At 45.1% G+C, this 10,000-nt stretch overlaps 1 protein-coding gene across 1 annotated transcript in view; it reads right to left on the bottom strand.

Moving 5' to 3' along the window:
• LOC124045608 (zinc finger and BTB domain-containing protein 46-like) overlaps positions 1–10,000 on the bottom strand; it is a 145,608-nt gene that overhangs the window by 113,460 nt on the left and 22,148 nt on the right. The window lies entirely within an intron of this gene.

The following is a 10,000-nucleotide window of genomic DNA, read 5'->3' as shown; positions in this document are numbered from 1 at the left end:
GCCTGCGCCACTCCCCAATTCCAAGGTGAAAGTGTTCACCACTTGGATCAGCTGGGATAAGCCAGCCAGGAGAGGGAAGAAAGGTGTGATGAGGATCGGTGAAGATGTGTGTGTTTGTGTAGAGGCGCCCATGTGTGTATGTGTGTCTGTGCGTGTCCGTGTGCATTTGTTTGTGCAAGAGTGTGCATGTATGACATACATCATATGTACCTGTACCTGTATGTGTAGTTGTTGAGGTATAGAGCCATGGTGGTACTGTATGTGTAGTTGTTGAGGTATAGAGCCATGGTGGTACTGTATGTGTAGTTGTTGAGGTATAGAGCCATGGTGGTACTGTATGTGTAGTTGTTGAGATATAGAGCCATGGTGGTACTGTATGTGTAGTTGTTGAGGTATAGAGCCATGGTGGTACTGTATGTGTAGTTGTTGAGGTATAGAGCCATGGTGGTACTGTATGTGTAGTTGTTGAGGTATAGAGCCATGGTGGTACTGTATGTGTAGTTGTTGAGGTATAGAGCCATGGTGGTACTGTATGTGTAGTTGTTGAGGTATAGAGCCATGGTGGTACTGTATGTGTAGTTGTTGAGGTATAGAGCCATGGTGGTACTGTATGTGTAGTTGTTGAGGTATAGAGCCATGGTGGTACTGTATGTGTAGCTGTTGAGGTATAGAGCCATGGTGGTACTGTATGTGTAGCTGTTGAGGTATAGAGCCATGGTGGTAATGTATGTGTAGTTGTTGAGGTATAGAGCCATGGTGGTACTGTATGTGTAGTTGTTGAGGTATAGAGCCATGGTGGTAATGTATGTGTAGTTGTTGAGGTATAGAGCCATGGTGGTACTGTATGTGTAGTTGATGAGGTATAGAGCCATGGTGGTACTGTATGTGTAGCTGTTGAGGTATAGAGCCATGGTGGTACTGTATGTGTAGTTGTTGAGGTATAGAGCCATGGTGGTAATGTATGTGTAGTTGTTGAGGTATAGAGCCATGGTGGTACTGTATGTGTAGTTGTTGAGGTATAGAGCCATGGTGGTAATGTATGTGTAGTTGTTGAGGTATAGAGCCATGGTGGTACTGTATGTGTAGTTGATGAGGTATAGAGCCATGGTGGTACTGTATGTGTAGTTGATGAGGTATAGAGCCATGGTGGTACTGTATGTGTAGTTGATGAGGTATAGAGCCATGGTGGTAATGTATGTGTAGTTGATGAGGTATAGAGCCATGGTGGTACTGTATGTGTAGTTGATGAGGTATAGAGCCATGGTGGTACTGTATGTGTAGTTGATGAGGTATAGAGCCATGGTGGTACTGTATGTGTAGTTGATGAGGTATAGAGCCATGGTGGTACTGTATGTGTAGTTGTTGAGGTATAGAGCCATGATGGTACTGTATGTGTAGTTGTTGAGGTATAGAGCCATGGTGGTACTGTATGTGTAGTTGATGAGGTATAGAGCCATGGTGGTACTGTATGTGTAGTTGATGAGGTATAGAGCCATGGTGGTACTGTATGTGTAGTTGATGAGGTATAGAGCCATGGTGGTACTGAATGAGGGTCAGATTGGGAGTTTAGCCAAGACAACGGGGTTAACACTCCTACTCTTATGATAAGTGACATGGGATCTTTAGTGACTCCAGAGAGTCATTGAGAGCTTGATGATTAGTTGACAAGTTGAATCAGGTGTGCTTGCCCAGGGCTACAATAACTATGTGTGCTGTTGGAGATACTGGAGGACTGGAGTTGGTAAACACTGCTGTAGAGAACATAGTGTGTACTGCATGTGAAGATTGTATCACAAGGCGACGGATGTGTGCCAGGTAGAGCTTACCTCACCTCAACTACTTACCTTGCCCAGTACCCTGTCTGCACCCTGAACACAACAGGGATATCATTATAGCTTGTCCAAATACTCAGTGAGACAGCTAGCCAAAATACCCAGGGTGAACTCACTTTGGTAGTAGCTAAGCTCTATGATCTGACCAGAGACATGCTCAGGGGCTCAGGGCGCTACAGTGCCATCTTTGTTTCATTAACAGCGTCCGTACGTTGTTAGCTAAAGTCTAGGTTAGCTTAGTCATAGCTGATGGATAAAACTAATGTATGTTTACATACATAATGAATAATGTACCAATACAGACTCAGCTTCTGTCTTACCAATATCCAGGGGACAAAACCTCTTTCAGAACCTTATTTTTGTCTGTCAGAGTTCACCAAGGCTGAAACTGCTATGGTGTTATTACTACATATATATCTGTACTGGAATATGAATTTGCGTTTGCAAGAAAGGAATTTCACTGTACTTGTGCATGTGACATTGAAACTTGAAACCTGTGAATGAAATATTCCCTCCTGTTAATGACTGCATGGCTTGTTTGATCACAGTGTGTGACTCTCTGGCATATAACATGCTTCCTCCTGGATATCTCTATGAATCTCACCCCTTATCATTTCTCTGTGGGGGTGGCAGTTAGCCTAGCGGTTAAAAGCGTTGGGCCAGTAACCAAAGGATGCTGGTTCGAATCCCCAAACTGACTAGGTGAAAAATCTGTTGATATGCCATTGAGCAATACACTTAACCCTAACTGCCCTTGTTACTTTGGATACGAAAGTCTGATAAATGACGTAAATGTCAAATTTGTGTCAGTGCCCTTTATTCAATAAGGGTCTCTCTCTCTCCCTCTCTTTCTCTCATCCCTCTCTCATTCTCCCTCTCTCTGCAGTGTTTCTGGTCTATTTAGTCTCTCCCAGGCCCCTCAGCCAGGCTTGGTTCCCCTGGTATCTCCCTCATTGATGACCCGGGGCTTAGCCTAAATTCTCAGACTATTAAAAGCTGTGAAATGCAAAATAATGAAACATCTCATTACCTCTGTCGGAGAATCAGATGGAGGAATTAGGTGAGGGAGGGGAAGGAGAATGGATTAAGGGATGGAGGGAGTGAGTGAGGTTTAAGAACAGGGAAGGAGGGATGGACAGAGAAAGGCAAAAGAGGCAGGCAGGGGAGTGAAGGGTGAGAAGGTGAGGGTCAGGGAATAGATAACTAAACAGAGAGTCTATTGTTTGAGAAGAGTTGGCGTTAGGTAGAATAAAGCCTGGATTGGCCACTTGAACAAACAGGGCATCTGAGGAGCTCGGTGTGATGACTTGTCACTCAGACGTCAAAAGATTTGTCTCAGGAATTACCTCATCAATTCTATGTGAGTTTAGAGTGCTATGGTCATGTACAAATTTACTCAAATCAAATCCAATTTATTCATATAGCCCTTCGTACATCAGCTGATATCTCAAAGTGCTGTACAGAAACCCAGCCTAAAACCCCAAACAGCAAGCAATGCAGGTGTAGAAGCACAGTGGCTAGGAAAAACTCCCTAGAAAGGCCAAAACCTAGGAAGAAACCTAGAGAGGAACCAGGCTATGTGGGGTGGCCAGCCCTCTTCTGGCTGTGCCGGGTGGAGATTATAACAGAACATGGCCAAGATGTTCAAATGTTCATAAATGACCAGCATGGTCGAATAATAATAAGGCAGAACAGTTGAAACTGGAGCAGCAGCATGGCCAGGTGGACTGGGGACAGCAAGGAGTCATCATGTCAGGTAGTCCTGGGGCATGGTCCTAGGGCTCAGGTCCTCCGAGAGAGAGACAGAAAGAGAGAATTAGAGAGAGCATATGTGGGGTGGCCAGTCCTCTTCTGGCTGTGCCGGGTGGAGATTATAACAGAACATGGCCAAGATGTTCAAATGTTCATAAATGACCAGCATGGTCGAATAATAACTCAAAAGTATATGATCGACTCTGCAGTTGTGGCATATTAACCTGCATTTCAGTACAGCTGAATAAGATACCAAATGTACATATAAAAGACCCACTTTCTAGAAATACAAAAAATACCAAAATACAGTATATGCAGTTCTTAAAACGTCTTCAGGATTGGTGGGTCCCCTGCTGGATGGTTGAGCTAATGTAGGCTAATGAGATTAGCATGAGGTTGTAAGTAACAAGAACATTTCCAGGACATAGATATATCTGATATTGGCAGAAAGCTTACATTCTTGTTCATCTAACTGCACTGTCAAATTTACAGTCGCTATTACTGTGAAAGAATATCATGCTATTGTTTGAGGAGAGTGCACAGTTATGAACATGAAAAGTTATTAATGAACAAATTAGGCACATTTGGGCAGTCTTGATACAAATTTTGAATAGAAATGCAATGGTTCATTGGATCAGACTAAAACTTTGCACATACACAGCTGCCATCTAGTGGCCAATATCTCAATTATCTCAATTGCACCTGGGCTGGAATAATACATTATGGCCTTTCTATTGCATTTCAAAGATGATGGTACTACATTTTATTTTATTTTACGTTTTTTTTCTTTGTATTATCTTTTACCAGATCTAATGTGTTATATTCTCCTACATTCCTTTCACATTTCCACAAACTTCAAAGTGTTACCAAGAAAATACATATCCTTGCTTCAGGGCCTGAGCTACAGGCAGTTAGATTTGGGTATGTCATGTTAGGTGAAAATTGAAAAAAAGGGTCCGATCCTTAAAATCTCCCATTTCAAATCCTGTCTGAACCTGATTCTCCTTGGGCTTTCTGGTAAAAACAAATAAGTTTCTGGCCAACTGTAAGGAACCGAAATCCACCACATACAGCATGTATTTCACTGGTCCCACACTATGGGGACCCATTGGCTGACAGGAAATGAGGCAACGGATCTTGGTTTAAACCAAGGAAACTCCCGTCCCTCCCTGTTCTCGTCACAATATCTAGTCATCCTCCTTCTCCATCTTTCCCTCCTATGTTTCCTCCTCTACCTCTCCTTCCCCTTTCCTGATCATCCTCCTCTGTTTCTCAGAACAGAGAAGAGCCAGTCACGGTTTGAACAGCATCAAGTGGCACAGTGGTGATACTGATGACTACCTGGGGACTAAGGAACGACCACCACTAAAATGTAATACCTTCCTTGAGCTCTCGCCGTGTATGTTTTCGTGTGTATGTGTGTCCTTATCTCCGAGTATGTGTCTGTGATAGAGATTTAACACCTTCCTGTAACTCTCACCGTGAGAGATGTCACAACAAAACAGCTAACTGTTCAACACACAATGGTACGAGACGCTAAATGGCAGTACACTACACTATACCACTGTACACTACACCACCGTACAGTACACCCCCGTACAGTACACTACACCACCGTACACTACACCACCGTACACTACACTATACCACCGTACAGTACACCACCGTTCAGTACACCACCGTACACTACACCACAGTACACTACACCACCGTACACTACACCACAGTACACTACACCACCGTACAGTACACCACCGTACACTACACCACAGTACACCCCCGTACAGTACACTACACCACCGTACACTACACCACCGTACACTACACCACAGTACACTACACCACAGTACACTACACCACCGTACACTACACCACCGTACACTACACCACCTCACACTACACCACCGTACAGTACACCCCCGTACAGTACACTACACCACCGTACACTACACTATACCACCGTACAGTACACCACCGTTCAGTACACCACCGTACACTACACCACCGTACACTACACCACCGTACAGTACACCCCCGTACAGTACACTACACCACCGTACACTACACTATACCACCGTACAGTACACCACCGTTCAGTACACCACCGTACACTACACCACCGTACAGTACACCCCCGTACAGTACACTACACCACAGTACACTACACCACCGTACACTACACCACCTCACACTACACCACCGTACAGTACACCCCCGTACAGTACACTACACCACCATACACTACACTATACCACCGTACAGTACACCACCGTTCAGTACACCACCGTACACTACACCACCGTACAGTACACCCCCGTACAGTACACTACACCACCGTTCAGTACACCACCGTACACTACACCACCGTACACCCCCGTACAGTACACTACACCACCGTTCAGTACACCACCGTACACTACACCACCGTACACCCCCGTACAGTACACTACACCACCATACACTACACTATACCACCGTACAGTACACCACCGTTCAGTACACCACCGTACACTACACCACCGTACACCCCCGTACAGTACACTACACCACCGTTCAGTACACCACCGTACACTACACCACCGTACACCCCCGTACAGTACACTACACCACCGTTCAGTACACCACCGTACACTACACCACCGTACACCCCCGTACAGTACACTACACCACCGTTCAGTACACCACCGTACACTACACCACCATACACTACACTATACCACCGTACAGTACACCACCGTTCAGTACACCACCTCACACTACACCACCGTACAGTACACCCCCGTACAGTACACTACACCACCTCACACTACACCACCGTACAGTACACCCCCGTACAGTACACTACACCACCATACACTACACTATACCACCGTACAGTACACCACCGTTCAGTACACCACCGTACACTACACCACCGTACACACCCGTACAGTACACTACACCACCGTTCAGTACACCACCGTACACTACACCACCGTACACACCCGTACAGTACACTACACCACCATACACTACACTATACCACCGTACAGTACACCACCATTCAGTACACCACCTCACACTACACCACCTCACACTACACCACCGTACAGTACACCCCCGTACAGTACACCCCCGTACAGTACACTACACCACCGTACACTACACCACCGTACACTACACTACAGTACAGTACAGTACAGTACAGTACAGTACAGTACAGTACAGTACAGTACAGTACAGTACAGTACAGTACAGTACAGTACAGTACAGTACAGTACAGTACAGTACAGTACACAGATCAGAGTCAGCCCATTCCCTAGCTGTGAAAACAAGCAGCACCATAAAGTGCAGTAGCATTACAACGGGAATTTTTTTATTTTATTTTACCTTTATTTAACTAGGCAAATCAGTTAAGAACAAATTCTTATTTTCAATGACGGCCTAGGAACAGTGGGTTAACTGCCTGTTCAGGGGAAGAACGACCTTGTCAGCTCGGGGGTTTGAACTTGCAACCTTTCGGTTACTAGTCCAACACTCTAACCACTAGGCTACCCTGCCACCCCTGAATATGCCAGTGCATATTAATCAACAAACACATCTTATCATAGGAGTAATAGACACACAACAGTTAAATCTGTGTGTAGAGAACGATGTCCATTCCTGCTTTCATCAGCTAACAAATATAGCTCAAGTCTAGTATTTTATTTCAGTCACTGATCTGATTAAAGTTGTACATTATTTGACTTCCTCTTGCCTAGATTACTGAACTCTTTGTATATATACTGTGTCTCAGTCAGAAATCCCTCCATCGTCTACTGTTAGTTAAAAATGCTTTTAATTAACAGGCACCAATAAATGTAAATAAATAAATAAACTATACAAACATAGTTATTATTAAAGTAAAGAGGACTGCCTTCTTATTGGCTCTTAACCAACCAAGCTATTTTGATAGTTTTTTCGCATTGTTCGTAATTTTGTGTACATAATAATATATAATAATATAATAATATAATAATAATAATAATATATAATAATATATATAATAATAATATATATATAATATATGCCATTTAGCAGACGCTTTTATCATACAGTCATGTTGCATACATTCTACGCCCGGGGATCGACCCACTACCCTGGCGTCTGCTCTATGAGCTACAGAAAAATAATGAACTGTCTCTTATGACCGAAAAAGAGCTTCTGGACATCAGAACAGGGTTTACTCACCTCAAACTGGAAGAGGAGTTCTTCTTCAATGAGTCAGACGCGAGGGATATACTACGGACACTCCCGACCAGGCCCAGAGGGATATACTACGGACACCCGATCAGGCCCAGAGGGATATACTACGGACACCCGATCAGGCCCAGAGGGATATACTACGGACACCCGACCAGGCCCAGAGGGATCTACTACGGACACCCGACCAGGCCCAGAGGGATATACTACGGACACCCGATCAGGCCCAGAGGGATATACTACGGACACCCGATCAGGCCCAGAGGGATATACTACGGACACCCGACCAGGCCCAGAGGGATCTACTACGGACACCCGACCAGACCCAGAGGGATATACTACGGACACCCGATCAGGCCCAGAGGGATATACTACGGACACCCGATCAGGCCCAGAGGGATATACTACGGACACCCGACCAGGCCCAGAGGGATATACTACGGACACCCGATCAGGCCCAGAGGGATATACTACGGACACCCGACCAGGCCCAGAGGGATATACTACGGACACCCGACCAGGCCCAGAGGGATCTACTACGGACACCCGACCAGGCCCAGAGGGATATACTACGGACACCCGATCAGGCCCAGAGGGATATACTACGGACACCCGACCAGGCCCAGAGGGATCTACTACGGACACCCGACCAGGCCCAGAGGGATATACTACGGACACCCGATCAGGCCCAGAGGGATATACTACGGACACCCGATCAGGCCCAGATGCCCGTGATTTGTTGGAAAAGGAAACGTAGGTTTGGCGGAAAGAGATCAGGATGCCTTGTAAGGATCAGGAGAGGAGTGGCTCATCTGCCTGTGCCTTCCATTCCGCTAGCTAACATTCACTTGCTGGAAAATAAATAAACTGAAAGCCTATATCCTACCAACGGGACATTAAAAACTGTATTATCTTATGTTTCACCAAGTCGTGGCTAAATGACGACATTAAGAACATACAGCTGATGGGTTTTACACTCTATCGACAGGATTGAACAGCAGCCTCTGGTAAGACACGGGATGGGGCCTATGCATATTTGTAAATGGCTGGTGCACGACATCTAAGAAAGTCTCATGATAAGCTGTAGAACACACTACCTACCTAGAGAGTTTTCATCTGAATTTCTTGTAGCTGTCTACATACCACCACAGACCGAGGCTGGCACCAAAACCGCACTCAATGAGCTGTATTCCACCATAAGCAAACAGGAAAACGCTCATCCAGAGGTGGTGCTCCTAGTGGCCGGGGACTTCTATGCAGGGAAACTTAAATCAGTTTGTGTGTGGGAGGTTGGTTGGCGTGACTGTCGCTCAGTCCCACAGCAAACAGAGGCATCTTTTTCAAATCCACACTAGGCTGGGGCTTACAATAAGCTCGCACAACGAGAGGGAGGGAAAATCTATGACTATATGTGAACTCACGAGTTCAACAGACACACCCTCCTTCCCCCTCCGCAAATACAAATACTGACTATCCTCCCACCCTGCCTTCCCAACTAAATCCAATTTACAAACACGCGCACACACACAAGCAAAAAAAGCATATTTTTACTGCACAGACAAATGTACAAAAAAAAGCTTACTTATAAAGAACCTTATATAAAACAACAACTTGATACAAAACTTCACAAATGGCCAAAAATAACAGCAGATGACTGTTGTCTATTTCGGATAAATGAGGGTAGTGGATCATTAAAGAAACAAATATATAGTTTATTAAGATCTTTTAAGTGTCTGAGATAGAGTCCAAAGATAGCGTAGGATGTGACAAAGATAGTGTATAATGAAGATCACTGGCTGTGACTGTCACACCTTGCTCTGTTTCATCTGTCTGGTTCTTGTCTCCACCCCCCACCAGGTATCTCCCATTTGTCCCCATTATCTCCTTAGTATTTATACCTGCGTTTTCTGTTTATTTGTTGCCAGTTCGTCTTGTCCCGTGAAGTCCAACTAGCGTGTTCCTGTGTTTCCTGTGCTCTAGTTTTTGTTTTTCTCAGTCTTCCCAGTTCTGACCTTTCTGGCTGTCTGACCCTGATCCTGCCGCCATCCTGTACCTGCCTGACTCTGATTTGGATTAGGACTCTTTGCCTGCCTTGACTTACGTTTTGCCTGCCCTTGTACTATAATAAACTCTGAGACTCGTACTATCTGCCTCCTGTGTCTGCATCTGGGTCTTAGCCTGAGTCCTGATAGTGA

Source organism: Oncorhynchus gorbuscha, linkage group LG10 (genome assembly GCF_021184085.1).
Source record: "Oncorhynchus gorbuscha isolate QuinsamMale2020 ecotype Even-year linkage group LG10, OgorEven_v1.0, whole genome shotgun sequence".
In the NCBI taxonomy this organism is placed as follows: domain Eukaryota; kingdom Metazoa; phylum Chordata; class Actinopteri; order Salmoniformes; family Salmonidae; genus Oncorhynchus; species Oncorhynchus gorbuscha.
This window is presented reverse-complemented; position numbering and strand designations above follow the sequence as displayed.